Source organism: Choloepus didactylus, chromosome X, assembly GCF_015220235.1.
Source record: "Choloepus didactylus isolate mChoDid1 chromosome X, mChoDid1.pri, whole genome shotgun sequence".
NCBI lineage: Eukaryota > Metazoa > Chordata > Mammalia > Pilosa > Megalonychidae > Choloepus > Choloepus didactylus.
Genome location: NC_051334.1, coordinates 49,184,941 through 49,193,172, shown reverse-complemented (window position 1 = coordinate 49,193,172; position 8,232 = coordinate 49,184,941). Strand labels below are relative to the sequence as shown.

At 44.6% G+C, this 8,232-nt stretch overlaps 1 pseudogene; it reads left to right on the top strand.

Annotated features, from left to right (window-relative positions):
- Window positions 1–291: 291 nt before the first annotated feature.
- Window positions 292–1,617, top strand: LOC119523488 (annotated as a pseudogene).
- The last annotated feature ends 6,615 nt before the right edge of the window (window positions 1,618–8,232 follow it).

The following is an 8,232-nucleotide window of genomic DNA, read 5'->3' as shown; positions in this document are numbered from 1 at the left end:
AGAATTGACATCTTAATAATATTTAATCTTATGAACACATAATGTCCTTATGAACATTTAATCAATTTATTTAGGTCTTCTTTGATTTCTCTTAGTAATGTTTCATAGTTTCCTGTGTACAAGTCTTTACATCCTTGGGTAGATTTATTCTTAGACATTTGATTCTTTTAGTTGTTATTGAAAAGAATTTTTTTCTTGATTTCCACTTCAGATTGTTCATTAATACTATATAGAAGATGGAGCAGTGCCCAAGTGCGTTTTCTTTTCAGGTTCTGCAGGGTTAAGCAGTGGGGGACAGGCTTGGCCATGGACCCGCTCTCAGAGCTGCAGGATGACCTGACCTTAGATGACACCAGCCAGGCTCTGAACCAGCTGAAGCTGGCCTCCATCAATGAGACGAACTGGCCCTAAGACGAGATGCCTGAATTTCCCAAGTCAGATGACTCCAAAAGCAGTTCCCTGGAACCCTTCACACACCTGAAGTGGGACAACCCTTACTATGACATCACCCAGCATCAGATAGTGGAGGTGGCAGGAGATGACAAGTATGGGTGGAAGATTATTGTGTTTAGTGCCTGTCAAATGTCTCCTAGCCACCTGGACCACAGCAAGCTCCTGGGGTACCTGAAGCACACCTGGATCAATACTTGGAGAGGGACTACACACTGCTCTACCTGCACCATGGCCTGACCAGCGACAACAAGCCCTCTCTTAGCTGGCTCCGGGATGCCTAGCAGGAGTTTGACTGCTAGTACAAGAAGAACATCAAGGCCCTGTACATCGTGCACCCCACCATGTTCATCAAGACCCTGCTCATCCTCTTTAAACCCCTCATTAGCTTCAAGTTTGTGTGGTAGATCTTCTACATGAATTACCTGAGTGAGCTGAGCGAACATGTGAAGCTGGAACAACTGGGGATCCCTTGCCAAGTGCTCAAGTATGACGACTTCCTCAAATCCACACAGAAGAGCCCTGCAACTGCACCCAAGTCCATGCCACCATGGCCCCCTCTGCCCAACCAGCAGTTTGGGGTCTCATTGCAACACCTCCAGGAGAAGAGCCCAGAGCAGGAGCCCATTCAGATCATGCTCCGGGAGACCATTGCCTACTTACAAGCCCACGCTCTCACCACCAAGGGGATTTTCCGGAGGTCAGCCAACACCCAAGTTGTACGGGAAGTGCAGCAGAAGTACAACATGGGGCTGCCTGTGGACTTTGACCAGTACAATGAGTTGCACCTGCCCGCAGTCATCCTCAAGACTTTCCTCCGGGAGCTTCCCGAGCCCCTGCTCACCTTTGATCTCTACCCCCACATTGTTTGCTTCCTCAACATTGATGAAAGCCAGAGTGGAGGTGACACTGCAGGTCCTCTGGACACTGCCGGAGGAGGACTACCAGGTGCTGAGGAGGACGGCCTTCCTGGTTCAGGTTTCTGCTCACTGTGACCAGAACAATATGACCAACACCAACCTGGCTGTGGTCTTTGGCTCTAACCTGCTGTGGGCCAAGGATGCCACCATCACCCTCAAGTCCATTAACCCTATCAAAACCTTCACCAAGTTTCTGCTGGATCATCAAGGGGAGTTGTTCCCTAGCCCTGACCCAAGGCGGCTCTGAGCCCAGTCCCTGCCCCACCAGCCCCTTCTCTTGACAGCTTGGTTTTGGACTTTTCCTCCTTGCATCAGCCTTACAGGAGCCTGGGGCTCCTGCCCAGGAAGGGGCCATGAAGCTGCCAGGAGGTAGAACCTGGAGCCAGCCAACCTGGTAGTTCCTCCTTCCCCTTCTGTCCAGCCCTCCTCATGGTCCTGGAGGCCTCGCTGTTACTAGAGACATTTTTCTTTGCCTTATACTTCTCACTGCCCCTCTGGAGCCCCGGTTCCTGCTGGACTCTCCAGAGCTGGGCTTGGCCTTTCCAGCTGGAAAAGGACTGAACTCCAGCACCCCCTCTCCTTCTTTCTCCTGCCCTTATTTCCCCAGCAACTGTAGATGACAAAATCGCTGCCAGCTGGATTGGTGGCTGGGGCTGGTCCTTCCTGATTGCTGGAGAATGAAAGGCTGAGCTCCTTGGCTTGGGCCTGGCCATGCTGAGGATCTTCCCTGCCCGGGTTGGTTGTCCTGCCCTTTAGAAGTCTTGCAGCATGAAGGCCTGGATGCAAGCAGCCTGCTCATGTCCTTCCCCTCTGACAGTTCAGCCTTGAGTATTTTCACAGCCAAGGAATGACAAGGCTGGTGTCTGCTTCCTATTTATGCCTCTTTCCTTTCCTCACACCTTGGGTCAGCCTTTCCCAAATGGTACTGCCCCCCGGGGTTCTCAATCCCCTGGTTTTCCCAGGACTGGCAGCTTGGGGGTGACAGGGCTCAGAGGGGACCTCAGCCAGTTCCAACATCCGTTCTAAATATAGACACCCCACTCCCACCCCTGAGAGTCACCTAGCTTCTGGTCTGATCAGTGACAAGCAGTCTCACACCTCTCTCTGTCTTTCCTCCCTTCTCACCTGGTCAGATCCTCAACCTACAGGCTCAGATGGACCTGTCTGTAGAGTCAGACTGGTTCCTGCTCTAGCCAGAGGTGGCTCAGTGCCTCAGAAGCTGTGGTGGCCCCATCCAGCAGGTGGCATCTTGGCGGGGTTGGGGTGGAGGCCGAGTGCCACAAGAGGGGTGCAGGAGACTTGGCTAACAGAGCAACCCCTCAGAGCATGGGATCCCAGAGCCCTGTTGTCTTTCAGAAAACCAGGACCCCAATCATGATTAATCATGATTAATAGCCCTCATTCCAGCTCCATCCCTTAGGATTACACTCCTCCCCTCTGTGGGCTCCCCACCTTCACCCTTTCCTGCAACCTTGTTACCCGGCAGCAGGAAAGTACCTGCACAGTGGCACTGCCCTCACAGCCTTGGCCAGGGCAGCTCTGGAGCCCATACCATGGGGGTCCCCACTGAACAGCTGGGCCCATCTGCAAGACCTCTCTGGGCTCTCGCCCCAGGGCCCTAGGAGCTGCTGCTGGTTCTGTCAGTCTCTGTGTTTCTAGCTGTGCCTGGACCTCTCTGCTTTCTGCTCTCTTTGCATATCAAGTATCTCACAGCCCCATTTACCAGGGAGACTTTTGGACCTATTTGTTCTTTCAACCCTGTCCTCTGCCCCATCAGTCAGTAGTACCTGGGGGCACTTGTACTGTAAATCAAGTGTTCACATTCACACTTAATGACTTCCTTGGCACCAAGCATGTATTTTACCATTTGCACTTTTTGTATTTCAATAAAAATGGAGATGGAAAACAGCCAAAAAAATACTATATAGAGACACTACCGTTTTTTGCATGTTGATTTGTACTCCGCCACTTTGCTGAATTTAGTTAGCTCTAGTAGCTATGTTGTGGGTTTTTCAGGATTTTATGTTGTGCTGGTTTAAGCTGTTTTGTACCCCAGAAAAGGTCATCATCTTTTAACCATTCCTGTGGGTATAGACCTATTGTATCTGGGACCTTTTGGTTACATTATTTCAATTTGAAATGTAGCCCATCCCATTTAACATGGGTCTTAAGCCTTTCACTGGGTCTTAATCCTTTCAGTCCTCTATGAGAGGATAAAAGACAGAAAAAGCTGAAAGAGCTTAGTGAGAAAAGCCCCAGAGAAGCTAAGAGAGGACCCATGGAAGCTCAGAGAGGAAGCCACTGGAACCAGAAGTTGAAAGCAATGAGATCTGGGTGTGAAGGACCAGCAGACGCTGGCCATGTGCCTTGCTATCTGTCAGAGGAACCCCAGATGCCAGCAGCCTGTCTTCAGAGAAGGTATCCTGTTGATGTCTTAATTGGGGCATTTTCACAGCCTGAGAAATGTAAATGTGAAAGCTAATAAATCCCCATTGTAAAAGGCAAGCCATTTCTGGTATATTGCATTTTTGCAGCTTTAGCAAACCAAAACCTATGTACATAAGATCATGTAAACTACAAATAAGGAAAGCTTCAGTTCTTCATTTCCAATTTAGATGCCTTCTATTTCTTTGTCTTGCCTAACTTCTCTGGCTAGAACTTCCAGTACAGTGTTCAGTAACAGTGGTGACAGTGGGCATCCTGTCTTTTTCCTATTCTTGGAGGGAACGCTTTCAGTCTTTCACTATTGAGTATGATGTTAGCAGTGAGTTGTTTTTTTTTTTTTTTTTATATACACTTTATCATGTTGAGGAAGTTTCCTTCAATTCCTAGTTTCCAACTGTTTTTATCAAGAAGGGATGTTGGATTTTGTCAAATGCCTTTTCTGTATCAATTGAGATGATCATGTGTTTTTTTTTCCTTTGTTCTATTAACATGGTGTATTACATTAATTGATTTTCTTATGTTGTGCCCCACTTGCATACCTGGGATAAATCCCACTTGATCATGGTGTTTAATTCATCTAATGTTCTCTTTTTTTTAAATTCAGTTTTATTGAAATATATTCACATACCATACAATCATCCATGGTATACAATCAACTGTTCACAGTACGATCATATAGTTATGCATTCATCACCACAATCTATTTCTGAACATATTCCTTACATCAGAAAGAATCAGAATAAGAATAAAAAATAAAAGTAAAAAAAGAACACCCAAACCATCCCCCCCATCCCACCCTATTTGTCATTTAGTTTTTATCCCCATTTTTCTACTCATTCATCCATATACTAGATAAAGGGAGTGTGATCCACAAAGTTTTCACAATCACACTGTCACCCCTTGTAATCTACATTATTATATAATCGTCTTCAGGAGTCCAGACTACTGGGTTGGAGTTTGGTAGTTTCAGGTATTTACTTCTAGCTATTCCAAGACATTAAAACCTAAGAGGTGTTATCTATATAGTGCATAAGAATGTCCACCAGAGTGACCTCTCGACTCCATTTGAAATCTCTCAGCCACTGAAACTATTTCATCTCATTTTGCATCCCCCTTTTGGTCAAGAAGATATTCTCAATCCCACGATGCTGGGTCCAGATTCATCCCCGGGAGTCATATCCTGCATTGCCAGGGAGATTTACACCCCTGGAAGTCGGGTCCCACATAGGGGAGAGGGCAGTGAGTTCACCTGCCAAAGTGGCTTAGTTAGAGAGAGAGAGAGGACCACACCTGAGCAACAAAGAGGTACTCAGGGGGAGACTCATAGGCACAACTATATGCAAGTTTAGCCTCTCCTTTGCAGTAACGAGCTTCATAAGGGCAAGTCCCATGATCGAGGGCTTTGCACATCAAACCGCCAGTCCCAATGTTTGTGACATCAACACCAGTCCAGGTGAGGATGTCCAACACTTCTGCACCTTCCCCCCGCTCCTCGGGGCGGGGGGGGGGAGGCTGTAAATATATTTTTTATTCTCTGCCCAAATTACTTTGGAATGTGTCACTATTTCACTCTAACCTATACTAACCTACCGTATCTCACTTCCTATTCCAAGTTCCATGTAATTGTGGTGTTTGAACAAACTGACTGTAGAGTTATACCATTTAGAAAATATAGATCCTGCACCAAATACACATCTCTTCCCTTGGTCTCACATGGAAGTTGAATTTAGTTTGCTATATTTTGTTCAGGAGTTTTGCATTTATGTTCATAAGGAATATTGGTTTGTATTTTTATTTTCTTGTGGTACCTTTACCTGGCTTTGGTATGAGGGTGATGTTGGTCTCATGGAATGAATTAGGGAGTGTTCCCTCTTCTTCAATTTTTGGAAGAGTTTGAACAGGACTGGTGTTCATTCTTCCTAGTATGTTTGGTAAAATTCACCAGTGCATCCATCTGGTCTTAGGCTTTTCTTTTGGGGGAGGTTTTTGATTACCTATACAATCTTTTTACTTGTTATTGAACTGCCGAGGTCTTTTATTTATTCTTAAATCAGTGTAAGTAGTTTGCATGTTTCTAGGAATTTTTGTTTATTTCATCTAGGTTACCTTACTTCTTTTTTTTTTTTTTTTTTTTGGCTTTTATAAAAGGGGTTTATTTGGTTACACAGTTACTGTCTTAAGGCCATAAAGTGTCCAAGGTAAGTCATCAACAAATGGGTACCTTCACTGGAGGATGGCCAGTGGCATTTAGCTAGGAAGGCACATGACTGGCGTCTGCTCCAAGTTCTGATTTCAAAATAGCTTTCTCCCAGGATGTTCCTCTCTAGGCCGCAGCTCCTCTTCAAAATGTCATTCTCAGTTGCTCTTGGGGCATTTGTCCTCTCTTAGCTTCTCTGGAGCAAGAGTGTGCTTTCAATGGCTGTCTTCAAACTGTCTTTCATCTGCAGCTACTCTCTCAGCTTCTGTGTATTCTTCAAAGTGTCCCTCTTTGCTGTAGCAAGCTTGCTCCTTCTGTCTGAGCTTATATAGTGCTCCAGTAATTTAATTCAGACCCACCCTGAATGGGCGGGGCAACACCACCATGGAAATTATCCAACCAAAGTCATCACCCACAGTTGGGTGGGGCGCATCTCCATGGAAATACTCAAAGGATTCCAAAATCTAATCAACACTAATATGTCTGCCCATCCAAGATTGCATCAAAGATAATGGCATTTTGGGGGACATAATACATCAACCTGCCACATGCTCCTTTCTTTCATACTCTAAATTAAACATCAAATGCAGTTTTTTAAAACAACTAGAATCGTTGACTTTTAGAGCTGGAAAACAGTCAATTTTCTCAAGATCAATAATCAAGTTGAGACTCATTGAAGTGCTTGCCCAAGATTCACATTCCTACAAGATCTGCCTAGCCAGAAGAGGCAAACCATTTTTTCAGACTCTTAAGTTCCAAGTTCTCTCTATAATGTGGAATTTTCTATTTGTAGTTCTCACAAGGAGTTAATTCTAAACACAGTCAATGCAGTTGTGCCCAAAAGATTTTTGTATATCCCATGGTAACCTGACCAGTAGACATTTCTTTTTTAATTGATTCTTTACTTATCTAGGATTTTATTCTGTACCACTATTTCAGATGAACATTTTAAACCATTCATTCTTTTTTTTTTTTTAATCATCATTTTATTGAGATATATTCACATACTACGTAGTCATACAAAACAAATTGTACTTTCGATTGTTCACAGTACCATCACATAGTTGTACATTCATCACCTAAATCAATCCCTGACACCTTCATTAGCACACACACAAAAATAACAAGAATAATAATTAGAGTGAAAAAGAGCAATTGAAGTAAAAAAGAACACTAGGTACCTTTGTCTGTTTGTTTGCTTCCCCTACTTTTCTACACATCCATCCATAAACTAGACAAAGTGGAGTTTGGTCCTTATGGCATTCCCAATCCCACTGTCACCCCTCATAAGCTACATTTTTATACAACTGTCTTCGAGATTCATGGGTTCTGGGTTGTAGTTTAATAGTTTCAGGTATCCACCACCAGCTACCCCAATTCTTTAGAACCTAAAAAAGGTTGTCTAAAGTGTGCATAAGAGTGCCCACCAGAGTGATCTCTCGGCTCGTTTTGGAATCTCTCTGCCACTGAAGCTTATTTCATTTCCTTTCACATCCCCCTTTTGGTCAAGAAGATGTTCTCCATCCCACGATGCCGGGTCTACATTCCTCCCCGGGAGTCATATTCCACGTTGCCAGGGAGATTCACTTCCCTGGGTGTCTGATCCCACGTAGGGGGGAGGGCAGTGATTTCACCTTTCAAGTTGGCTTAGCCAGAGAGAGAGGGCCACATCTGAGCAACAAAGAGGCATTCAGGAGGAGACTCTTAGGCACAAATACAGGGAGGCCTAGCCTCTCCTTTGCAGCAACCGTCTTCCCAAGGGTAAAACTTATGGTAGAGGGCTCAACCCATCAAACCACCAGTCCCCTATGTCTGTGGTCATGTTAGCAACCATGGAGGTGGGGTAGGCGAATACCCCTGCATTCTCCACAGGCTCCTCAAGGGGGCACTACATCTTTTTTTTTTTTTTTCCTTGTTTGTCTTTTTTCTTTTTCTTTTTTTTTTTTTTAACTTTCCCTTCTTTTTTCAAATCAACTGTATGAAAAAAAAAGTTAAAAAGAAAACAAACATACAATAAAAGAACATTTCAAAGAGACCATAGCAAGGGAGTAAGAAAAAGACAACTAACCTAAGATAACTGCTTAACTTCCAACATGTTCCTACTTTACCCCAAGAAAGTTACATACTATAGCAACATTTCAGTGAACTTGTTCCTACTACATCCATCAGAAATTAACAGACCATAGTCATTTCTGGGCATCCCCAGAACGTTAAATAGCT